Source organism: Hyla sarda, chromosome 5, assembly GCF_029499605.1.
Source record: "Hyla sarda isolate aHylSar1 chromosome 5, aHylSar1.hap1, whole genome shotgun sequence".
Taxonomy (NCBI): Eukaryota; Metazoa; Chordata; class Amphibia; order Anura; family Hylidae; genus Hyla; species Hyla sarda.
The window spans coordinates 305,183,524-305,210,729 of NC_079193.1; the positions used below are offsets into that span (position 1 = coordinate 305,183,524).

The 27,206-nt window shown below is 43.4% G+C and overlaps 1 protein-coding gene across 1 annotated transcript in view; it reads left to right on the forward strand.

The window, feature by feature from the left end:
- The window catches only part of CPA6 (carboxypeptidase A6), a 242,752-nt gene that overhangs the window by 150,172 nt on the left and 65,374 nt on the right, over positions 1 to 27,206 (forward strand). The gene's annotated exons all lie outside the window — the stretch shown is intronic.

The window sequence follows — 27,206 nt, forward strand, 5'->3', positions numbered from 1 at the left end:
TTCGGCGAATCGGCCGAATCAAATTTTTGAAAAGTTCGCTCATCTTTAGTTAGTATAATGATTTGCATATATGACTAATTTTACCTACTCCAGATGCTTGGTAGACAACACAAGAGTGGGATTTTGGAGAGTGAGTTTTTCTGACATGGTTTTTGGGGGGCATGTCACATTTAAGAAGCCCCTTTGGTGCCAGAAAAGCAACCCCCCCCCCCCCCAACATGGCATACTATTTTGGAAACTACACCACTCAAGGAACTTAACAAGGGGTACATTGAGCCTTATCACCCCACAGGTGTTTGAAGACTTTTTGTTAACTTTGGATGTGTAAATTATTATTATTATGTTTCACTAAAATGCTAGTTTTCCCCCAAATTTTAAATTTTTACAAGTGGTAATAGGAGAAAAAGCCCCATGTGTGGACATCAAGTGCTCTGCTGGCGCACTACAATGCTCAGAAGAGAAGAAGTCACATTTGGCTTTTGGAAAGCAAATTTAGCAGAAATGGTTTTTGGGGGCATGTCACATTTAGGAAGCCGCTATGGTGCCAGAAAAGCAAAAAAAAGCAAACAAACACATGGCATACTAGTTTGGAAACTACACCCCTCAAGGAACGTAACAAGGGATACAGTGAGCCTTACCATTCCACAGGTGTTTTACAAATTTCCGCTAAAGTTGGACGTGAAAATGAAAAATTAGATTTTTTTCACAAAAATGCTGGTGTTACCCCAAATTTTTCATTTTCATCCGTGGTGCCAGAACACTGGACAACATTTCATTTTTCATTTTCACGGACCACTGTATAAACTCACTGTACCCCTTCTGTGAGGGGTGTAGTTTCCAAAATGGGGTCACATGTGGGGGGGTACTGTTCTGGGACTGTGGGGGCTTTGTAAACACACATGACCTTCAATTTCGGACACATTCTCTCTCCAAAATCCCAATGGCGTGCCTTCTCCTCTGAGCATTGTAGTGCGTCCGCAGAGCACTTAACATCTACATATTGGGTATGTTCTTAGATGAAATGGGGTTACAAATTTTGGGGGACTTTTTTCCTTTTCTCCCTTGTGAAAATGAAACATTTAGGGTAACAGCTGCATTTTAGTGAAAACATTTTTTTTTTCATTTTCACATCCAACGTTAATGAAAATTTGTCAAACACCTCTGGGGTGTTAAGGCTCACTATACCCCTTGTTACTTTCTGTGAGAGGTGTAGTTTCCAAAATGGGGTCATATTGGGTATTTATTATTTTGCGTTTATGTCACAACCACTGTAAAATCAGCCACCCCTGTGCAAATGATCAATTTAGACCTCAAATGTACATAGTGCGCTCTCATTCCTGAGCCTTGTTGGGTACCCGTAGATCACTTTATATATGGGGTATTTCCGTACTCAGGAGAAATTGCATTACACATTTTGGGGGTCTTTTTTTCCTTTTACCGCTTTTTGAAAATTAAAAGTATGGGGCAAAACCAGCATGTTAGTGTAAAATTTTTTATTTTTTTACACTAACATGCTGGTGTAGACCCCAACTTTACCTTTTCATAAGGGGTAAAGTGAGAAAAAGCCCCCCAAAATTTGTAACACAATTTCTCCCAAGTACGGAGATACCCTATATGTGGCCCTAAACTATTTCCTTGAAATACGACAGGGCTCCAAAGCGAGAGACTGACATGTGCATTTGAGGCCTATTTTGGAGTTCCGCCACCAAAATACCCTTCGGCAGTGTTTCCCAAACAGGGTGTTTCCAGCTGTTGCAAAACTCCCAGCATGCCTTGACAGTCAGTGGCTGTCCTGCAATACTGGGAGTTGTTGTTTTTCAACAGCTGGAGGCTCAGTTTTGGAAACAGTGCTGTACAAGACATTTTTTTTTTTTGTTATGGGGGGGACTGTGTAGCGGTATATGTATGTGTAGTGTTTTACTTTTTATTTTGTGTAGTGTAGTGTTTTTAGGGTACACACGGTTGGGTTTACAGTGAGTTTCTCGCTGGGAGCTGCGGAGGAAAATTTGCCGCATCTCAAACTTGCAGCAGAAAACTCGCTGTAAACCAGCCCGTGTGAATGTACCCTGTACATGGGGGTGAGGGTCAAACCTCCAGTTGTTGCAAAACTACAATACAACTCCCAGCATGCACTGACAGACCATACATGCTGGGAGTTGTAGTTATGCAACAGCTGGAGGCACATTGGTTGCGCAACACTGAATCACATGCAGGATGCAGCCTATCAGCAACCAGTCACCCCTGTGATGTCACAGCCCTATATAATCGGCAGCAATAATTCCGGCTCCTCACTTCATTACAATACACTGCAGAAGGATCATAGGACGCAGAGCCTGTGTGTGTTACAGCAGAGAAAAGCACATTCCAGCAGTGTTTAACATCCTCCTAGTCACATCAGTGTTCTCGTGGAGGGAGAACATTGCTTTTTCACTGAAAATGATTTTTACTGCAGCTGCAGGCATTAACCTCCCAGTCACTTTCTTCGGCATAGTATTAAAGAGAGGGGCAGATAGCTGTGTGTTGCCTCATACATTTCAACAAGCTGCCCCAACTTCATAAACCTTAGCAGAGGAGAATAATTTTTCATCGCAATTCAGTGTATTTGTTCCACAAAAAATCATCTGCTGGTTATATGAGTGTGTAGACTGTATAATACCCAGCAGTCCATTTCTAATAGTCTTTCACAGAGTGCAATTTTGTGTTTAGTACACAGTTTTTTTTTTTTTGGCTGCAGCACTATTGTGTACTGCTGGTGTTTTACAAAAATAAGTTTTTTAAGGGTACTGTAGCACATTTTTCTGCCCTCATCAGTGCATACCGCATACGTACATCTAAGTAGTGTACTATTTTGTTCCTGTTAATCTGTCAAGGACCTACATACTGTGAAAGGACAGCCAAAAATAATCACCGGCAGGTGTTTTACAAAAATACACAGTTTTTAGGCATAAAGTAGCACATTTTTCTGCCCTCATCAGTGCATACCGCACACATACATCTAAAGTAATGTACTATTTTGTATCTGTTAATCTGTCAAGGGCCTACATACTGTGAAAGGACAGCCAAAAGTAATCACCGGCTGGTGTTTAACCCCAATACGTTTATTTATTGTACCGTAGCGCATTTGTTTGCCCTCATAAGTGCATACCACATACCTACATCTAAGTAGTGTACTATTTTAAACCTGTTAATCTGTCAAGGGCCTAAATACTGTGAAAGTACAGGCAATAGTATTCACCGGCTGGTGTTGTACTCAGATACTTTTTTAAGTGTACTGTAGAGCATTTTTCTCCCCTCATCACTGGATATCACATACCTACATCTAAATAGTGTACTATTTTGTACCTGTTAATCTGTCAAGGGCCTAGATACTGTGAAAGGCCAGCCAAGAGTGCTCAGCTACTGCTGTTCTAGACAAATACTGTTTCAAGTGTAGTGAAGCGTAATGTACTCCCCTCATATACGCACCAAGTATATCGGGCAGAGAAGTGTGAGGACGTGCACAGAGGAGTGGCAGAGGCCTAAATCCTTCAGGCAGAGTTCGCGGCAGACTAGGGGAGATTGGAAGCAGGAGTCGCAGCAAGAGGCCTGAGCTCCTGTTATCAGCTAGCGGTCGTGTCTTGAACAGCAACCCATCTGCCATCGCTGATTGGTTAACACGGTCATTCACTTCATCACAAGTGACATCTGACACCCCCAGTCAACAGTGAGTGGGTTCCTCAGACACAACCCTTAGTTGGCATGGCCTGGGAGCAGTCCCTGTCCTCCTATTGCCTCTGTCCTATGCTGTTCCCTCCCCTACAGAAGTATCTTATGCTGTGGGTTCAGCTCCACTATTCACTGGAGACGATCTAATAGAGGGCAGTCTGCAGCTACTGCCAAGCTAAGAAGTGGAGGAGACATCTGCCACTTTCTCTGCTAGGCAGGCAAGTAGTGATGAGGAGAGTCACGTGGGAAGTGGTGTTGCCTGGGTTCAGGGTCCTGAAGCAGACACTGTTGAGGAACCTGAGGAGGACATAAGTGACGTGCAGACACTTGTTGATGATTTTGAATCCGATCGCAATTGGGAGCCGGGTGCAGAAGGGGCTTCAACATCATCAGGAGAAGAGAGTTGCAGGTTGCCCGTGAGGCAGCAGCTGAGCCAGCAAGGAGGTAGCAAGGTTGGCAGTCAGCATGGTGGCAGAAGTGGAATTTCTGGAGCCAACCGTGCCCGGTTTTTCATCAAGCATCCGGAGGAGGTTCACATAGCCACATGTAAGATATGCCGGCAGAAGGTGAAGCGTGGCCAGGGTCCCAATGTTGGCACCACGGCCCTGCATCAATATGTGCTTCGTCACCATAAAGCGGCCTGGGAGAACCATGGCTCCGATATAGTGGTCCAGCCTGCTGCATTACCCAGTGGCACGCTGCTCCCTCTTACAGCCAGCCAAGGCTCCACCACCTCAGCCGAAGGGAGCTGTGTGTCATACCCTCCTTCTGTAGCTCCAGATGCTCCTGCTCCTCCTACTATTAGTCAGCCATTCCGCCAACTATCCATCGGCGAAGCCATGTCCAAGAAACAACAGTATGCGCCCACTCATCCAATGGCGCAGGCGCTAAATGTGCTCCTGTTTAAGTTGCTGGTGCTGCAGTCCCTCTATTTTCAAGTAGTGGACTCTGCACCTTTCAGAGTCCAGCTTGTGCCGAGCTGAGGTGGAGATTGCCAACCCGTCATTTCTTTGCAAAGAAGGCAGTACCAGCCCTGCACAATTTTGTGTAAGAGAAGGAGGTCCAGTCCTTGAGCCTGTCGGTGTGTATCAAAGTGCACGGCAGCGCCGTTGTCTGGAGCTGTAACTACGGTCAGGAGCAATACATGTCCTTTAAGGCTCACTGGCTGAATGTGGTTCCTGCACAGCCACAACACCAACTTGGACAGGTCACACCGCGTCCTCCTCCACGTTCTCAGGCTGTTGACCCTGTGACGGTGTGCGATTCCGCCTCCTCATCCTCCACCGTGTCCTCACCCTCCACTGCCCAGACAAGTCTCAGTGGCCCTTCAGCATATCATATGTGCAGGGCACAGCGGTGTCACGCTGTTCTTCACATGGGTTGCCTTGGCAAAAAGAATCACACAGGGGAGGAACTGCTAAAAGTAATTTGTACAGAAGTTGGAACATGGCTTACTCCATGAAAACTGGAATTGGGAACCATGGTGACTGGCAACGGGAAGAACATCTTGCATGCGCTGCGACTGGGAAGGCTGAGCCATGCGCCCTGCAAGGCACATGTGTTCAATCTGGTTGTGAAGCAGTTCCTGAAGTGTTCCCCCAATTTACAAGACATCCTAACAATGGGAGGGAATCTGATTTGTGACATTGCCACATGTTGGAATTCCACCCTCCATATGTTGGACCGACTATACAAACAGAGAAAAGCCATCACCGATTTCTTGATGATCGAAGCGGATAGGTGTACTCCCCTGTGTAACTTCAACTTGAACCAGTGGAAGCTCATACATGACACCTGCCGTTTGCTCAGGCCCTTTGATGAATCCACATTATTAGTAAATCACCAGGAATATGGGACACATTGTGTGCATGATTTTGGTGTATCTGTTCATTGTTCAGGCCATAGTATTGTTTTAGGTTTAAGGGGGCCCTTACATGTCATACCCATGTCCAGTGGTGATCTTCACAGGTCCCACTGTTGTAGTGTGGCTTTTTGTAGCCCTTTTTAAATGTTTTTATAGTGTCTTTTTGGATATTTTAACATTGTGTCGATAAAATTGTACTTTTGCATCATATTGTGTTTTGGGTGTGCGTCCATTGTGGCATTCTAGCTTTCCCTTGTTCTTCATTGCGTGTTTTTTATGCCAGATAGAACCCCGTTATAATTTGATTTGCATTTTGCTTGAGCCCCCCTCTCTTTTCTCCTAAACTTGATTTGTGGCCACAACTAGCAGAATTTGCCCTGGAAAAGCTGTCCTGCCCGGCCAGTAGTGTGCCATCAGAGCTGGTGTCAAGTGCGGCGGGGGCCATAGTCACCCCAAGGAGAATTCGTTTGTCCATGAAAAATGTGGAGAGACTGACCTTTTTGTGAAGATGAATCAGGCATTGATCAGCCAGGATTTGCAACCACCAATGCCTGATGCAAGAGAGTAGATTGACCATGGTGCCACACCAACACTTCACAAATATGGATAGTGCCAAACAGATTTAAGGCACTGCTCCCCAGTTACAAACATTCCTCCGCATCAGACCTTTTTTCACCCACCTTCATCACAGGGTACTGGTATTGCCACTCACCGCACCACTCTGTCACCGGGTCACTTTCAGGACTCATGATGCTGCTGCCACCTCCAGGCTGTCTCATTCAGCCACTATATGGTCTCTTCTCATGCTTCTGCCAATGCCAGGCTGTGTCATTCAGCAACTATATGGTTTCCTCATTCTTCAGCCACCTCCAGGCTGTACCATTCATCCAATATATGGTTTACTGATGCTTCAGACAGCTCCCAGTCTGTGTCATTCAGCAACTACATGGTTTAGTGTTGATGCTGGGCCTAGGACATTACCTATATGTGTTTATGGTAGCACTAGGTACCATACATCTTCAATGGAAATTTCAAAATGTATCTTTTATTCTTAGAGATTGTGAGGCCCTATTGTCTCCTCATCAGCCACCAACTCCAGGCTGTGCCATTCAGACACTATATGGTCTCCCCATGATGCCACAAACTCCAGGCAGTCATTCAGCCACTATATGGTCCCCTCATACTGATGCCACCTCCAGGCTGTCTCATTCAGCCACTATATTATTTCTTCTCATACTTCAGCCAACTCCAGGCTGTGCCATTCAGACACTATATGGTCTCCTCCTACTGATGCCACCTCCAGGCTCTGTCATTGTTCTTCCATGTGACTCTTTGTTAGATTTGATCCTTTGTACCCACCCGCCGGGGCCCGGGACACTAAAACTTGGGAGTTAAAAGTTCAATTTCAAAACCCTCAATTTCAATTTAAAAATCTTACATTTCAATTTAAAAATCATAAATTTCAATGGTCTCCTCATGCTTCAGCCAACTCCAGGCTGTGTCATTCAGCTAATATATAGTTAACTGATGCTGCTGGGCCTGGGCCTCTTTTTTTTCTTAGGGACTGTGAAGCCCTAGTCTCTACTCATGCTGCTGCCAACTCCAGGCTGTTCCATTCAGACACAATATGGTCTCCACGTGCTTCAGCCAACTCCAGGCTGTGTCATTCAAGCAATATATGGTTTACTGATGCTGCTGGGCCTGGGTCTGGGAATAAAAATGTTGTTATGGTAGCACTAGCTACCCAAAATCTTCAGTTTAATTTTCAGAATTCATATTTTAATCTTAGGGATTGTGAAGTCCTAGTGTCTACTCATGCTGCTGCCAACTCCAGGCTGTGCCAATCAGACACTATTTGGTCTACTCATGCTTCAGCCAACTCCAGGCTGTGTCATTTAGCCAATATATGATTTACTAATGCTTCTGGGCCTGGGTCTAGACTTAAAAATGTTTATGGCAGCACTAGCTGCCATAAATCTTTAATTTAAATTTCAAAATTAATCTTTTAATCTTAGGGATTGTGAAGCCCTAGTGTCAACTCATGCTGCTGTTAGCTCCAGGCTATGTCATTCAGCCACTATAAGGTCACCTCATGCTTCAGTCTCATCCAAGCTGTGTCATTCAGCCCCTATATGGTCTCCTCATGCTGCCATCACCTCCACGCTGTGTCATTCAGCCACTATATGGTCTCTTCATGCTTCAGCCACATCCAAGCTGTGTCATTCAGCCACTATATGGTTTCCTTATGCTGCCAGCACCTCCACGCTGTGTCAGACTGAATGGAACAATTCCCCTTTCCTAACAGGATCTATTGCCCTCCTCTTCTCCCTTAAATAAAACACTCCACAACTGTTCCAATTTAAATGGGCTGGGTGATGGTCACAGCTCGTTTATTATAGCATAACTATACATGTATAAATAAATAACTCTGAGCCACTGCATAGCAGTAACATTAACAATAAACTCTGATCCTCTCACTGCTTCAGCCGAAGCAGTATACCCTGCCATGTACATGAACGGCATGAGTGCCAACGGCCCCTTTCCATCCACAGATAATCTCTGCACGCCAGCTGTGACTTCAAAGTACCTGTGCAAGAAAGAACACAGCACCACAAAATGCAAGAAAGAAATGAAGAAGCCCGTAAAATAATAAAACTGCATCACAAATGCCTCCTCTTTTTTTAATTTTTTTTAGTAAGGTTAAGTTTCCACTTGTTTTTTTTTCTGGCAGTCTTTGGAAAACTGCCACTGCAGTTTTTTAGCCAAAGTCAGAAGTGGATCTATATGGGAGGAGAAGTCCTTCCTTTATATGTCCTATTCCTTTTGAATACACTTCTGACTTTGGCTCAAAAACTGCAGTGGCAGTTTTCCAAAAGATGCCAGAAAAAGTGGAAAGTGGAAACTTAGCCTAAATATAAATGTATATGAAATTTTCCCCCACAATAGGGCCCGCGGCCGACATGACACAATAATTACAAAATACAAGAAGCACCATAGGGAGGGTGGGAGTTACCTTCAGATGCTGGTGAGTCCAAGAGAATGAGGCGGGGAAGGGAGGGATTCATTTAGCCTTTGGGTGTACCCTATACTCCCCTCCCAGCCAGATCCAGAAGCGGGAGGGATAACTCCTAGTCCACTACTGTTGTCCTCTTTCCTCCCTGCAGTCAGGGTTACCTAAGCATAATCGGCCAGGTAACCTACAGACTGCATGGAACAAAGCCCTTTCCTAACAGGATATATTGCCCTCCCCTTCTCCCTTAAATAAAACACTCCACAACTGTTCCAATTTAAATGGGCTGGGTGATGGTCACAGCTTGTTTATTATATATGTATATATGTATATATATATATATGTGTATATATATATATATATATATATATATATATATAACTCTGAACCACTGCATAGCAGTAACATTAACAATAAACTTCGATTCTCTCACCGCTTTAGTCGAAGCAGTATGCCCCGCCATGTACACCACGGGCATGAGTGTCAATGGCCCCTTTCCATCCACAGATGACAATCTCGCCCTTCAGGAGCCCATGTACACCTACACGGTGCTCCAACTGCCACCCAAAATGAAAAGAGCTTGCTCCAACCTATCCAGGAGCCCCGATAGGAAAATATCCAGCCCAATTTCATTGAGGTGGACACCATCAGCAATCATAAACATCCTGTTTTCACCCTCAAGCTCTCTGTCGGACCACCACTCCCCCGTTTGACCTAAAAAATCTCGCCATCCGGGAGTTGACCAAGCGGCGAGACCTCTCAATGGCCTCAGCATCCCGAGCCCCTTGCCATTTTACCCGCGGCACGATCTCCGACCACAGCAGAACCATCTTGGAGAAAAAGCCCCCAAGCCGATCCACATCCGTCTTCACTATAGGGTTCAACTCCGGCACACTCGAAAAACACAAGTCGTTACCTCCAGCATGGACGACCAATACCACTTACAAGTGGAACCTCCCGGCAATGTCGACCTCCTTTGACAACACTTGCGGCCACCTCATGCTCGGAATACCACGCTAATGCGCAGCTATTTGGCCAAAACCCAGCGATCTCCCTCCAGGACGACAGGCAGCCCTCTGTGCCACCCGATGGAAGTAGGAGTGTCCCAGGAACACAACAGTAGCAACCGGAGGATCTAAAACAACTGAAGTTCCATATTACAGACCTCCACAGTCTGCCAACAGGTACAGCCATTATACTTCCGAAGGATCTCCCTCCACACCAACAAATCAGATTGCATAAACCTCTTAATGCGGATGCAGTGGCCAGGGTGGGAAGCTCCCTTCATTGCCAAAGACAGCCATCTGGAAAACACTCATCCCATCAGCATCACCCGGCAGGCAAAAGCCAAAAGCCCCAACAAAACCTGCATCTAGCGGAGCGTAACCTTGCGTACCTCACAAAAACACTGTAGCAAACACTCCAACTTGTCAGACGGCAACGGGAAAACCATGCTAACCGAATCAATCTACACACCCAAAAAAGACATAACCGTAGCATAACCCCCGGTATTTTCGACCAACAAAGGAACACTAAAACGTTGCATCAGAAAACGGAACGAGTCCAACAAAAACCGACACCTGGAGGAACCTGCCGGGGCTACAAGCATAAAGTCATCCAAATAGTGAATAATAGAGGTACTCATTTCAAATTGCACTGCTCACTCCAAAAACTTACTGAACATTTCGAAGTAGTGGCATGAACTTGAACAACCCATAGGCAAACACACATCATAGTAAAACTCACCATCCACATGACACCCCAACAGGTGATAACACTCCGGGTGAACTGGCAACAACCAAAACTCCGACTCCATTTCGGACTTAGCCATCAACGCAAAGGCCCCAGTGCCCCGGACGAACGCCACCGCCCGGTTACAAGACATGTAAGAGACGGAAGCATCCTCCTTTGGAATGCGATCATTCACAGAAGCACCTTTCAGATAGGAAAGGTGGTGAATGAGCCGAAACTTGCTGGCCTCCTTCCTAGGGACCATACCCAGAGGGGATACCCTAAAATTGACAAATGGGTTTATAAAATAGCCCCAAAGCAACTTCCTTACCAGTTTTTTTCTCTCAACACATCCGGATGCTCCCTGGCAGATTTTAAATTCCTCGGGTACTCCTCAACCACCAACCCTAACTCAAACGGAATGAAAAAAACTGCCATAAAACCTTCTTGCAACACCGTCGCCCCTTCAGTATTGGGGTACTGCTCTAACCAAGGGGACATTGTGGCCACGCTCACCGGTGTCCTTCCCTTCAGCTGAGACCGTAGGCCGTCCTGGCTGCTTGGGGGCCCGTAGATGAGCACTCGTGTATGTATTTGCACAAGCTGATGAACCTACAGTGCCCCTCATTGTAAAGCCAACAGGAGCCGGTTCGTGCACGGCCACTGATCCCGCAGCCCCGGATTGACCAGCGGCCCCGGGTTGAAAGGATGATGCTTTCTGGGCCATTATCAAGTGCAACCAAATGTCAGTTGTCTTAACCCCCAAACCCACCTCCGGCGTCAACGCCAGACAGCACAGGAATTCTTCATCATAATGCTACCAGGCCATACTCCCATGAGCCTTATATGCGTTGTACACCGAATCCATATAAACAAAAAGTTCCGAACACCATTCCGGATGCTTCTCACCCATAATGCAGCCCAAGACAGAGAACGCCACCGAGGCCTTCTAGGGAAAGACTTCTCAGACTGTGGCCTATGTTCTTTGTCAATGGTGTGCAGATCTACCTAAACTAGGGACCACAAGTCCACATACTGGTTTCCCCATATCTTTTCCTTCACCGCCTCCTCCACATGCGCCCCCAAAGGATTAATGCCACAAAAGAATGCTTCCTACCTGGGGCCGAAGCACCAGGCTGCTGCCCCTCTAATCTAGCCAGCACGGCCTTAAGGGTGGGCAACAATTCAGCCGCCCCCCCCACATTACCCCAAACCCCAGCAAAATTAAACTCACCAGTCTGCGCAAGAACACCCGCAGAAGACTATGAGGGTCCACCCGAAGACTTGGTAGGAACCGGCTCCACGACCTCCACTGGCGCAGGAACCGCAACCGTGCAGGGCCGACTGCCCTTGCGGGAGGACCTCCTCGACAACCTGGACCGGTACTACCTATCTGCCCATCTGCGAGATCTCCGGCCCGGGCTGGCGGAGCTCCAGGAATTCTCCCCCAAAGATGATGGCAACCACCAGTGGGAGGATCTGGACCTGAGGGATCTATCCCTGCTCCTGGACTCCCGGCGGTAATGTCTACTGTACCTCCTAGAAGACCCAGCGGTCCTGCTCCGCCTAGAGTGGCCAGAACCATGGGATGACAATCCGGAATGGCGCCCACGGGAATGCAGCTCAGACCTGGATGCTATGACTGGAGAGGCGGAGGCATGACCTGTCCACTACACTCATAATCAATGGCGTCCTCAAAGGGGGGCTCACTACTGGGATCCTCTAGGGGACCCATCTGAACAGGCTGGTGCTAAACCATACCGGCCACAGGCAAAACAGGGGGGCAAAAGTGGCAGGGGGGGTGCCGGGCACCACATCAGCTGATGAGGACACCTGGGACTGCTGGGAAATGCCTGTACCCATATTACCACTGACCCTATCACGTCACGCTGCGCACACGCTACTCTTAGTGTGCCGAGTGGAAGTATGTGGGCCAGAAGGGGAGGAGCTAAGGACACAGCCGTGCTGCTACCGGAGCCCTGCTACGTAGATGACAAGCGCGCCACAACTCTTCCCAGAGTTAGTGAACACTGAGAGGGCTGGGGCTAAGCCGCGCGAGGGGGGTAAGACTGCTGGGCAGTTTGGCGACCGCCCCCAAAACAGCCTGGGAAACAACAGTGGAGCTGCAGAGACCAGAGGAGCAGGGGAACGTGTTGCAGCAGTTTCCCCGAGCTCAGCAAGCAGCCAGGGTAGAAAAGCAGCGTCAGCCAGCACCCGCTCCCGGATTACCGACCACAAGTTCTCGTCAGCCATACTGCTGATGCTGCACCTTCAGATGCTGTTGAGTTCAAGAGAATGAGGCAGGAAAGGAAGGGATTAATATAGCCTCTAGGTGTACCCTATACTCCCCTGCCAGCCTACTGTTAAGCCCTTCCGTCCCTGCAGGCGAGGGTTACCTAAGCCTAATCGGCCCGGTAATCTACATTCAGCCACTATATGGTTTCCTCGTGCTGCCAACACCTCCACGCTGTGTCATCCAGCCAGTATTTGGTCTCCTCATGCTTCAGCCACATCCAAGCTGTGTCATTTAGCCACTATAGGTGTCTCTTCATGCTTTCAATACCTCCATGCTGTGTCATTCAGCCACTATATGGTCTCCTCATGCTGCCAACACCTCCACGCTGTGTCATTCAGCCACTATATGGTCTCTTCAGACTGATGCCACCTCCAGGCTCTGTCATTGTGCCGCTCTGCGGCAGTGATTCTAAAAGCGATGCGTGTAATCTGCATGTCGTACTGAATAACAGTATTATTTCACTACCCCAGCACACTCCATATGCGTGTTAAAACACAGCAATGTGTTCTACACCCCTATTGAGGCTCTCTGTAGGCCAGAAATAACAGTTTTTAATATAGATTCGCCGCAAATAAGTTCAGATCAAAACAATTTATTTATTTTTATTTGGCAAATCGGCCTAATCGAATTTTTCCAAAGTTCGCTCATCTCTAATTCTTAACCTTTTTGTTATTTATATAGTTAAACAACACTTTGGGGTTAATTTTACTCTCTTTGGCAATAAGTCTTTCTGTCTCTACTTTTGCGGATTTTATCTGTTTTTTTTTTACATATTCTACTTTTTTCTCTATATCTTTTTAATGCTTCTTCACTACCGTCCTGTTTTAGTAGTTTAAATGCATTATTTTTGTAAGGAATTTTTATCATACACATTGGTTTTCTTCCATTCCTGACCCTTTTATTCCCATAAGGTATATACATCTTACAGTGAGAATTTAAGATCTATTTAACCCCTTAAAGCGTACCTGTCAGATCCAACAAAATTTTTTTTTTAAATATTTCACTCAGTACCTAATCCTGACCATGTACGTCTAATTTTTATGTAGCACCTTTCTACATTTTTTTATTACACTTTTAATTTAGCTCACTATTCTGAATTCCTCTTAAAGGGAGGGGTGTGGCCTCACTGTGCAGGTCTCCACCCCCTGCCTCAGTATGCTGTCTGCTCACATCTCCCCTAGCATTATCAAAACTACAACTCCCAGCTTGTCCTCACTGACAGTAGCGTGACACAAGCAGACAGTGGGATAATTTTTCCTCCAGCTGTGAGCCCTGCACTCACAGCTGTCAATCAAGGAAGTGTGTCCATGGCATAGGTGATGATGCATGGACACAGCAGGATTAGTATGCGTCCAAGCAGGCGGGGGGGGGGGGCAGTTGTGTGGCTGGCTTTTCAGTATGAAATACTGAAAATTGTCTAATGAATGAATGGTTTTGCATGCTTTACAACATATCAAAAGTTTTTGTATCTGACAGTGCCCATTTAAGGACCAAGCCCATGTTCCCTTTAAGGACAAGAGCATTTTTTGCACATCTGACCACTGTCACTTTAAGCATTAATAACTCTAGGATGCTTTTACTTATGAATTTAATTCCAAGATAGTTTTTTTGGGACATATTCTACTTTAACACAATGGTAAATTTTTGTTGATACTTGCATAATTTCTTGGTGAAAAATTCCAAAATTTCATGAAAAATAAAAAATTTTAGCATTTTTCTAACTTTGCAGCGCTCTACTTGTAAGGAAAATAAGCACACCAAATAAATTATATATTGATTCACATATACAATATGTCTACCTTATGTTTCCATCATAAAGTTGACATATTTTTACTTTTGGAAGACATCAGAGGGCTTAAAAGTTCAGCAGCAATTTTCAAATTTTTTCACAAAATTTTCAAAATCTGAATTTTTCAGGGATCAGTTCAGTTTTGAAGTGGATTTAACCTCTTAAGGACTTAGGGCGTACTTTGCCTCACATCGGGTCGGTCCTGGCTACTAACGATCATTGTGCCGCGCGCTGTTAACCCTTCAGACGTGGCAATCAAAGTTCACTGCCGCGTCTGAAAACGAAAGTAAACGGTTTCTGGCAGCTCAGTCGGGCTGATCGGGACATCGCGATAAAATCAGCTGGGACGCAGGCGGTGGTCTCCTTACCTCTCTCTGCGGCGTCCGATCATCGATTGATTGCTCCAAGCCTGAGCTACAGGCTTGAGCAATCAAGCCCCCATCTCACTGATCCCTGCAAAGCTATGGCTTTGCAGGGATCAGCATAGGAGATCAGCGTAAGCAGTGTTATAGCTCCCTATGGGAGCTATAACACTGCAAAAAAAAATGTGAAAAAAAGCAAACAAAGGTCATTTAACCCCTTCCCTATTAAAAGTTTGAATCACCCCCTTTTCCCATAAAAAAAAGCTATGTAAATAAAAATAAAAATAAACATATGTGGTATCGCCGCGTGCGAAAATGTCCGAACTATAAAAATATATCATTAATTAAATTGCACGGTCAATGGCGTGCGCGCAAAAAAATTCCAAAGTCCAAAATAGTGTATTTTTGGTCACTTTTTATATCATGAAAAAAATGAATAAAAAGCGATCAAAAAGTCCGATCAATACAAAAATGGTACCGATAAAAACTTCAGAACACGGCGCCAAAAAATTATCATACCTGCCCGTATGCGGAAAATAAAAAAGTTATAGGGGTTAGAAGATGAGAATTTTTGACATATAAATTTTCCTGCATGTAGTTATGATTTTTTTCCGAAGTACGACAATAGCCAAACTATATAAGTAGGGTATCATTTTAATCGTCTGGACCTACAGAATAAAGATAAGGTGTTATTTTTAACAAAAAATGCACTGCGTAGAAACGGAAGCCCCCAAAATTTACAAAATTACATTTTTTCTTCAATTTTGTCGCATAATGATTTTTTTTGACGTTTCACCGTGGATTTTTTGGTAAAATGACTATAGTCACTGCAAAGAAGAATTGGTGGCGCAAAAAATAAGCCATCATATGGATTATTAGGTGCAAAATTGAAAGCGTTATGATTTTTAGAAGGTGATGAGGAAAAAATGAAAATGCAAAAACGGAAAAACGCTGAGTCCTTAAGGGGTTAAAGGGCCTTCATATTAGAAATACCCCATAAATGACCCCATTATAAAAAAAATTGTACCCCTCATAGTATAAAAAATGACATTCAGAATGATTGTTAACCCTTTAGGTGTTTCACAGGAATAGCAGCAAAATGAAGGAGGTAAAAGGAGAAATAGTCCCCCCCAAAATGTGTAACCCAATTTCTCTCGAGTAAGGAAACGTAAAGTGCTCTGCGGGTGCACTAGAGGGCTCAGAAGTGAAGGAGCAACAATGGGATTTTGGAGAATGAGTTTTGCTGAAATGGTTTTTGGAGGGCATGTTGCATTTAGGAAGCCCCTATGGTGCCATAACAGCTATGGCATACTATTTTTGAAACTACACCCTTCATGGCACATAACAAGGGGTACAGTGAGCCTTAACACTTCACAGGTGTTTGACGACTTTTCGGTAAAGTCGGATGTGTAAATGAAAATGTTTATTGTTTTTTTTTTTCACTAAAATGCATTTTTCTCCCCAAATTTACCATTTTTACAAGGGGTAATAGGAGAAAATGCCTCCCAAAAGGAAATACCCTATGTGTGGACGTAAAGTGCTCTGCAGGTGCACTACAATGCTCGGATGAGAAGGAGCCCAAAACGGGGTCACATGTGGGGGGGGGGGGGGGTCCACTGTTCTGGCACCATGAGGGCTTTGTAAACGCACATGGCCTTCAATTCCAGACACATTCTCCCTCCAAAAGCCCAATGGTGCTCCATCTTTTCTGAGCATTGTAGTGTGCTGCAGAGCACTTTACTTCCACACATGGGGTATTCATATACTCAGAAGAAATCGTGTTACAAATTTTGGGAGAATTTTTTCCTATTACCCGTTGTGAAACCAAAAAATTTGGGATAACACCAGCATTTTAGTGAAAAAATAAAAAAAAATCATTTTCACGTCCAACTTTAACGAAAATTCTTCAAACACCTGTGGGGTGTTAAGGCTCACTATACTCCTTGTCACGTTCTGTGATGGGTGTAGTTTCTAAACTGGGGTCACATGTGTATTTTTTTTTTTTTTGCGTTTATGTCAGAACCACTGTAACTATCAGCCACCCCTGTGCAAATCACCTCAAATGTACGTTGGGCTCTCACTCCTGAGCTTTGATGTGCGCCTGCAGAGCATTTTACGTCCAGATATGGGGTATTTCAGTACTCCGGAGAAATTGCATTACAAATGTTGGGGGTCTTTTTTCCATTTACCTCTTGTGAAAATGAAAAGTATGGGGCAACAACAGCATGTTAGTGTAAAAATTACATGTTTTTACAATAACATGCTGGGGTAGACCCCAACTTTACCTTTTCATAAGGAGTGAAAGGAGAAAAAGCCCCTCACAATTTGTTATGCAATTTCTCCCGAGTATGGAAATACCCCATATGTGACCCTAAACTGTTGCCTTGAAATACGACAGGGCTCTGAAGAGAGCGCCATGTGCCTTTGAGGACTAAATAAGGAATTTGCATAGGGCGAACCCGGATGCAAGAATTACACTTGCCTCTGATTCCAAAATGACCCTACAACAGGGTTTTCCAAACAGGGTGCCTCCAGCTGTTGCAGAACTCCCAGCATGCCTGCTTAGTTAATGGCTGTCCGGCAATACCGGGAGTTGTTGTTTTGCAACAGCTGGAGGATCCATTTGGGAAACAGTGCCGTACCAGACTTTTTTCATTTTTATTGGAGGGGAAGCTGTGTAGGGTTATATGTATATATAGTGTTTTACCCTTTATTTTGTGTAGTGTAGTGTTTTTAGGGTATATTCACACGGGACGGGGTTTTACAGCGAGGTTTCTGCTGGGAGTTTGAGCTGCAGCAGAAAATTTGCTGCAGATCAAACTTGCAGTGAGAAACTCATGTATGTTTTTTTTTTCCTATGAAGCCTATCTCTATTAACTGTTCTAACACCTCCCTCCGCTCCACCCCCAAGTACATTAAGAAGTCCCCCCTCTCTATCTACAATATCTTCCCTCCGCCCCAGTCCCTAGTTTAAACACTTCTCCAACCTTCTGCCCATCTTCTCCTCAAGCACAGTTGCACCCTCCCCATTGAGGTGCAGCTTTCTATAGTAGAGCCGGTATCCGACAGAGAAGTTGGCCCAGTTCTCCATGAACCCAAACCCCTCCTTCCTACACCAGCTTCTGAGCCACTTGTTTACCTCCCTAATCTCCCGCTGCCTCTCTGGTGTGACTCATGGTACAGGTAATATTTCAGAAAATATTAACTTGGAGGTCCTTGCTTAAGCTTGCGGCCTAAGTTCCTGAAATCATTTTTAAGAACACTCCACCTACCTCTTACTTTGTCACTGGTGTCAATATGTACCATGACTGCTGGGCCTTCACCAGCCCCACCCAGCAACCTGTCAACCCGATCCGCGATGTGCCGAACTCGAGCGCCAGGAAGACAACACACTGTCCGATGATTCCGGTTTTTGTGACAGATCGCCCTGTCTGTCTCCCTAATAATAGAGTTTCCCACTACCAGTACCTGTCTGGCCTGCCCTGCACTCCTCCTTCCCTTCTTACTGGAGCAGACACCCCTCTGGCGGTAAGAGGCAGAGTCCTGCTGCAGTACTGCTAGCTCCGAAATGGCATCCCCCTCATCTGCCAACCGGGCAAACTTGTTGGGGTGTGCCAGTTCAGGACTAGCCTCCCTCACACTTTTCCCTCTACCCTTTTTTCTAACTGTAACCCAGCTAACTGCCTGATTGTCCTGCACCTCTGTCCCACTATACTCCCCCACCTCTTCCCCAGAGAGTACTTGCTCAGTGAGTAGGAGACTCCTCTCCAAGTTGTCAATGCGTCTCAGTGTTGCCAGTTGTTCCTCTAGATCCAGGATCAGGGCTTCTAAATGAACAAGTGTGTAACCGAAAGAAACTTTCCTCAAGGGCTCAAAAATAGAATAATATTATATAGGTAGGGTAGGGGATTTATTATTCACTAAAAGAGCAACTAAAACAACAACCTACAGGTGTGGAAGACCACACAATAAAATGGTGAATATACCCCAGTTAAAAATAATTTATGACAAGTATAATCATGTATAAAAGTGATTTTATTGAAATATATAGTTTAAAAAATACATATATGTATATCTGAAATCACAGAATCAATTCATAAACGGTAGTATAAAAATAGAGGATATATAAAAGTATAAGTATAAAAGTATAAGGTGGATGCTGGGGTGAGAGAGCCTGTATGCCAATAAAATAGATAAAGAGATAAAATAGTTAACTATTTTATCTCTTTATCTATTTTATTGGCATACAGGCTCTCTCACCCCAGCATCCACCTTATACTTTTATACTTATACTTTTATATATCCTCTATTTTTATACTACCGTTTATGAATTGATTCTGTGATTTCAGATATACATATATGTATTTTTTAAACTATATATTTCAATAAAATCACTTTTATACATGATTATACTTGTCATAAATTATTTTTAACTGGGGTATATTCACCATTTTATTGTGTGGTCTTCCACACCTGTAGGTTGTTGTTCTAAATGAACAACTTGCACACATCTCGCACAACAATATGCACCCTCAAACTGCTGTTCAAGGACTGCATTTTCCAACATGGAGGCCATCTTGGTTTTGGGGATTGTAAAAATAAAGAGTAAAAAAACTGAGGCAAAATTATATTTTTCCCTTAAGTCCCACTCCCTTTTATACTCACACCCGCTTATTGTGCTTGCTTTTATAGTTACCAACTCTCTGTTGCACTGCCTGGAAGTGAATGCAAAGGTTTTTTATTTTTTTTTATTTTTTCTGTAGACATTACTCTATTTAGTAATTTTGTAAATATTTCCCCCTATCCTTAACTGATATTTAACTCTATTATACCCTATACTCTAATTCATTTATGTTCACAATTCTGCCAGTTACCATATAGGTAAAATCTGTAGTAACTACTGTATTAAAAACACCTGATTTATCTTTTACTGGCTTTGCATCATGGGTAGTTTTCTTCACCAAGATATAATTCCATGCTCTGCTTTTTTTCTTTTCTTGACATGTTAGCTCCCACAGTGCACTGCTCTCTGGTAACAGATTTATTCTTTTCTTAAAATATTGAATTTAGCTTTCTTTCTGAATGAAATATCATGGGGGTGATTTATCAGAACCTGCACTGAGGAAAAGTTAACCAGTGGCTCATAGCAACCAATCAGATCACTTCTTTTATTTTTAAAAAGCCCTCACAAGAATAAAAGTCGCAATCTGGTTGCTATTGGTAACTGGTCAACTTTTCCTCGGCACAGATGTTATGTATTCAAAAAGCTGTAAAATATTCAGTTACTTAAGCAAAGCATGAGCAAAAACAGTACATGCTGTCATTACCTATAGTATAGCTTATTGGGTACAAATATAGAACTGAGTTTTGGGGGGTGGGGGTGGGGGCTGTAGACATATGTATACAAAAAATTCCTCCTAGAGGTTTATATTACGTAAGTAAATGTCATAACGCTGCACTGGATCATTTAATCAGCATCTAAATAAAAGATATTCATTTTTGAAATAATAAAAAGTGACGTTGAAAGGTGGAACAACCCTTTTAACTCAATGGTTATTTGGAGGGAACCTGTCAACTTTGAGCTCTGTAACAGAACTATAAAGAGATAATATTGCACATAAATCTATTTCCCATATAAATATGAATAATTTATTTATTTATTTTTTTTAAATATACAAATGGAGCATTCAAGATTCAGTCATGTGCCTTACCATAATATGTTATGTATTGGGAACTGATTTTAAGGAAGCACTGCCTGTATGGGAGAGGTGATGAAGAACAGGTCTAAATAGTTTCCCTTACGACCTGATTATATCCTCCTTGTCATGCAGGTAGGTCTAACTGGTACATTCTGCCTGAGCCAATATTTGTTGATATAACCATCTGTTATATAGAACAGTGCTAACCACTGATCGTTAACCCCCTGTAACAGGTTGCTGTTTATAAAATGAAGATATAAAGCAATTAAACTGGACATATATGGAAAGTAACTGTATAAAACTGGATTTATGAAGCTCTTTACTATTAGGCAGTAAAAGTAGCAATGGCTAGGAGTTTTGTTTTACATTTCAGCACTAAGATCACCTCCTGTTGTGATGCATGTGCTTTGGCAGGAGTTAAGAGGCATAGAATGCAGAAGTCAGCAGGTGTCAAGAACAAAATCATAAGGAAGGGAGAAAGAATGTCAAGGTGCTTAGAAGGAAAAAGCATTCCTTTCAAACACTGCTCAAAAAATATAAGGGAACACTAAGATAACACATCCTAGATCTGAATGAATGAACTAATCGTATGAAATACTTTTGTCTTTACATAGCTGAATGTGCTGACAACAAAATCACACAAAAATTATCAATGGAAATCAAATTTATCAACCCATGGAGGTCTGGATATAGAGTCACACTCAAAATCAAAGTAGAAAACCCCATTACAGGCTGATCCAACTTTGATGTTATGTCCTTAAAACAAGTCAAAATAAGGCTCAGTAGTGTGTGTGGCCTCCACGTTCCCATATGACCCCCCTACAATGCCTGAGCATGCTCCTGATGAGGTGGCGGATGGTCTCCTGAGGGATGTCCTCCCAGGCCTGGGCTAAAGCATCCACCAACTTGGTGGATGGAGCGAGACATGATGTCCCAGATGTGCTCAATCGGATTCAGGTCTGGGGAACGGGCGGGCCAGTCCATAGCATCAACGCCTTCCTCTTGTAGGAACTGCTGACACACATCAGCCACATGAGGTCTAGCATTGTCTTGCATTAGGAGGAACCCAGGGCAAACAGTACCAGAGTATGGTCTCACAAGGGGTCTGAGGATCTCATCTCAGTATGGTACCTAATGGCAGTCAGGCTACCTCTGGCAAGCACATGGAGGGCTGTGCAGCCCCCCAAAGAAATGCCACACCACACCATTACTGGTCATTCTGGATGTTATGTCTGTCACATGTGCTCAGTGTGAACCTGCTTTCATCTGTGAAGAAAACAGGGATTTTTTAATTTGTAGCAAACATACAAATGACAGATATAACACACAATAACACATAAAAGGGAATTATTTGAACTACTGGCATATGTTTACCCTGTGGAAACAGAGAAATAATTGAATCAATGTTCACAAAAAAGAGCTCTTGAAAACAGTTAAACAAGAATTAGAAAACCCATTCAAGATGGAAATCCATAGCTGAGTGTGGTTGAAGATGTTGGTTGTTCCCAGTCAGCTTTGTCTAAAATCTTGTGTAGGTATAACAAGATGTAGTAAATTTGAGTAGCCATATTAGTCCAGTGATGCAGATGCAAATCAAAAAATTTTGTAGTATCTTGTAATACACCTTTTTTATTGGACTAACAGAATTTTGTAGAGACAAGCTTTCAGGATTCCTCCCTTTATCAAGTCCAAAGCAAATCTAAGCTCACAAGCAGAAGACACGGGTTACATCTTACAAATATGCAGGGGTTAAGACAACAGATGTGGAGAATTCTAACTAAGATGGGCCATAAATAGGAACATAGACTAAATAGATAAGGATGAGAAAAAGGGGGAGGGAGGGAGGAGGGAGAAGGGAAGAGACTGTAATTAAGCAGGACACAGTGAGCTGCAAAAGAGAATCCAGTACAGGTTATAAGCAATTTTGATAATGAGATAAAAAGTTCAAACCCACATTGAGTCCCCTGTTTTTGAATATCAAAAAAACAGTATCATTTTAGCTTCAAATGTCTTTCTCTATTGTGTGTTTTTGAAGTGTGTTTGGGTAAAATGGTGTCCAACTGGGGTGCAATAGTCATTTTCTTTATGGCGGTTTATGGAATGTCTGTGTAGATTCATTCTTTCGTTGAGTTTCCAGCTGGTTTCACCAATGAAGCATTCCATGTCACACTTGGTGCATTGTATCATGTAGACCACATTTGGGGATGTGCAGGAGTATAGTCCCTTAATGTTATATGTCTTGTTATGGGAGACTTCCATCTTGGTGCAGATATGTTGGCATAGTTTATAGTGAGGTTTGGTGCAGGGTTTGGTCCCATTGTCTGTGTCTGTTCTTTCTGTATGTAATTTTCTGCTGACCAGCTTTCGTTTTAAATGTTGTGGTTGTCTGAAGGCCAAGAAGGGAAGTTCAGGGAAGATTTCTTTTAGCATCTCATCTTCCACCAATATCGGCTGCAGGTCCTTGATAATTCTGTGTATTTCTTCAAGGGCCGGATTGTATGTGGCTACCAGCTGTACGCGTGGAGATGGTTGTATCCCTCTGTATTGTAGCAGGTGTTCCCGTTGTGTTTGAAGGACAGAGTGTATTTTCCTATTGATTATCCTTGGTTTGTATCCTTTTTGTTTGAATTTCTCAGACAGTGTTTGTAGATGCATGTCTCTGTCATCAGGGTTGGAGCAGATGCAATGGTACCTGGTAGCTTGGCTGTCTATGATGTCTTTCTTTGTGTGTGAAGGATGGAAACTGGATTTATGTAGATAGCTCGATTGGTCTGTGGGTTTTCTGTACATAGATGTTTGTAGTGTGTTCCTGTTTATTGTGACAGTAGTGTCCAGGAAGTTCACACTTTCTATAGAGAAGTCCATTTTGAGTTTGATGGATTGCATGTGTTAAAGGCATCATGAAACTTTCTGAGTTTTTCTTTTCCTTCTGTCCAAATGATGAAAATATCGTCAATGCAACGGTAGTATCTGTGGGGCTTGGGAAGTTGTGTGTCTAGAAATGGTTGTCCAAGGTCAGCCATGAATAGGTTGGCGTATTGTGGTGCCCTCTTGGTCCCCATTGCAGTGCCCATCATTTGTAGCTATATGTCACTATTGAAGCTTAAGTAGTTGTGTGTTAGGATGAATTCTATGAGTTTAGTGATGACTCCAGGGCTGTATTTCCGGTTTTGGGTTTTGGATGAGAGGAACAGGGAGCATCAATTTCATATCTGTGTGGGATGTTGCTGTACAGGGATTCTACTTCTATTGTTACTAATATAGAATTGTGAAGCAAGTTTGTAATCTGACTGAGTTTGTTAAGAAAGTCAGTGGTGTCCTGTATGAAGCTGCTGGTGTTTTTGAAAAAAGGGGCTTTAATAGATTTTCTACTAAGCCAGAGATCTGTTCTGTTAGTGTCCATACCTGTTGTTATTGGTCTGCCTGGGTCCCCAGTTTTGTGGATTTTTGAATGCATGTAGAATGTCCGTGTTATGGGATTTGTGGGTATGAGTGTCTCTAATCCTTTCTGTGACTCTTTTGGGAAGGATTCCATTAATTTCTTCAATTCCATAGTGTATTCTTTGGTGGGGTCTTCTGTAAGTTTCTGGTAGTATGTAGTGTCTGACAAATGTCTATTTCCCATTTTCACTACTGCTCCTCCCTTGTCTGCTGGTTTGATTGTTATGGTTTGATTACTCCTTAAGTGATGGCATCTGTTTCTAGTTTTGAGAGATTGTAATTGGTTTTATAATGGTGTTTTGTGACCAAGGATGCTGTTCTTAGTCTGAAACTTGCAATGTAGCTGTCCAGTTTGCTGTTGCGTCCTGGTGATGGGGTAAAAGCAGAATTATTTTTCTTGATATTATAATCCAGGGTTGTTGTAGTACTGTCCTCTTTCTTATGAAAGTACTCTTTTCGTTGTAGTCTCCTAAAGAATACTTCCAAGTCTGAGTATTGTTTGATGTCATCCAGTTAAGTGCTTTGACAGAATGATAGTCCTTTAGAGAGAACAGATCTCCCAGCTATGGATAGTTCATAATCTGAAATATTTATAATTCCTGAGTTGTCTGTATTGTTGTCAGGAGTGGTGGTCATATTGTTGTCAGGAGTGGGGGGTCATATTGCTGTCAGGAGTAGTGGTGGTCATATTTTTGTCAGGAATGGTGGTCATATTGTTGTCAGGAGGTGGTGAGATCATTGGTTGTTTCAGGTATTCCATGCTTGTATCAGTTGTTTTAGGTATTCTATTGCTTGTAGTGATCCTGTTTTCTCTCTCTACCTGGTGTTGGTTGAAATTTTGAGAGAGTTTCCACAGTTTCTTATTTTTCTTCATGAAGAGTTCTCGTTTCTGTTTTCTATAGAATTATTGTACATCCTTTCCACTTGTTGAGCCATGTGTTGATGCGTTTCCCATAGATCCTGAAGTAGGGATTGTTTTACATGTTTGATGTCTTATATTTTCTTGTCCAGTTGGTGGATTAGATCATTCCTCAGTTTTTCACTGGTGCGTTTGCAGAGCTCTTGGGCATAGTGTGAGTTATGCATTGTAGCCACTGGATTTTTGATCATTAGTCCTTAAGGGATGAGTCCTTTAGGGATACAAACCAAGGATAATCATTAGGAAAATACACTCCTCCCTTCAAACATCATGGGAAGACCTGCTAAAATACAGAGAGATACAACCATCACCACGCATACCACTGGAAGCCACATACAATCCAGCCCTTGAAGAAATACGCAAAATTATCAAGGACCTGCAGCCGATATTGGCGGAAGATGAGATGCTAAAAGGAATCTTGCCTGAACTTCCCTTCTTGGCCTTCAGACAACCACACAATTTATAACAAAAGCTGGTCAGCAGAAAATTACCTACAGAAAGAACAGACACAGACAACGGGACCAAACCCTGCACCAAACCTTGCTGTAAACTCTGCCAACATATCTGCACCAAGATGGAAGCCTCCCACAACAGCAAGACATATAACATTAGGGGACTATACTCCTGCACATCTTCAAATGTGGTCTACATGATACAATGCACCAAGTGTGACATGGGATGCTACATTGGTGAAACCGTCCGGAAATTCAATGAAAGGATGAATTTACAAAGACATTCCGTAAACCGCCATAAAGAAAATGACTATTGCACCCCAGTTGGACACCATTTTACCCAAACAGGCCACTCCATACATGACCTTACAATCAAGATACTGAGAGGGAACTTTAAAAACACACAAGAGAGAAAGACATTTGAAGCTAAAATGATACTGTTTTTTGATTCCAAAAACAGGGGACTCAATGTGGATTTGCGCTTTTTATCTCATTAACAAAATTTCTTATAACCTGAGCTATACTGGATTCCGTTTTGCATTTCACTTTGTCCTGCTTAATTACAGTCTCTCCCCTTCTCCCTCCTCCCTCCCCCTTTTTCTCATCCTTATCTATTTAGTCTATGTTCCAATAGCAGAACAATTTATGGTCTATGTGAATTCTCCACATCTATTGTCTTAACCTCTGCCTATTTGTGGAATTGTAACCTGTGTTTTCTGCTTGTGAGCTTAGATTTGCTTTGAACTTGATAAAGGGAGGAATCCCAAAAGCTTGTCTCTACAAAATTCTGTTAGTCCAATAAAAAAGGGATTACAAGATACTGCAACATTTTTTGATTTGCCTCTAACCATGGTCTAACCTTTATAAATGATTGTGGAGTGTAGAGAATTGGATAAAAGTGATGTTTAGTAATAAGTCACTGAGATACATTGACCGATGAGATAATGCTGATGTTACAGCTGAGGTGTAGTGGGTCCACTTAACCAGTCTAAGGTGCCGCTTGTTTTCACCAGAGCGTGGCCTAGGAGGTGGGGACGTGCATGCCGGCAAGCAGGAAGCACATGGGGATGACGAGGGAGGAAAGAAGCAGAGGGCTGAATGCGATCGCATCGCGGGATGAAAATAGCAGTACAGGCTGTGCCGGGCAGCGGAGGAGGAGTGCGCCCGCAGCCAGCATGTCTGATCGTGGCGCAACTCCTGACAGCTGGAACTTTTGTCTGGTGCTGTTCTAACGAAACACATGAAGATGATGTCTGAAAAAAGAGACATTGATGTCTGTAAAGACAGACATTTCCCCACTGATTTACCTATTATAGGATTGTATGTCAGGTAAAGCAGTGGTCCCCAACCCAGTCCTCAAGGCCCACCAACATTCTTAGTGTGTTTTTAGTTACTCCAATGGAATATAACAGGTTTGGAGACCTTTGAAGTAAAGGACAAGGAGGACTCTGAGTCTCATTGGAATGGGGTACAGCAAGGGCAGGGGGAGGGTGGCGGATTGAGGTGGGAACAGATCATCACAGGAGGAAAGAAGGGGATAACCAAAAAGCCCCTGTGTAACCCCCTGCAGTCAATGTCTACCCAGGTGCCCTTAATATCTATATCCATGGAGTCCAAGGATCTATTCAGCAGCAAGTGTGTAACCATTGGTTGGTAAATAGATAAAACAGACAGCCTGTGTTGGTAAATTCACCTTTCTTGCTTTCCGAGTATAAACTTATTATCAGAGAAGTAACTTGAAAGCTCCTGGGCAAAATTTGTAACAGGGCCCCCCGCCTACCATGTGCCATTAGCCTACAGTGTCTCTTCTTCTTTGCTTGAAGTACTTATTTTTCTTTGAAGCCCTTTCAGCACCTGTCCCTTCATTTTGTTTCCTGTAGAGTGAGTTAATATGCAAAGATATGCAATAGAAATGTGCTGAGATGTTAGCATTGATAT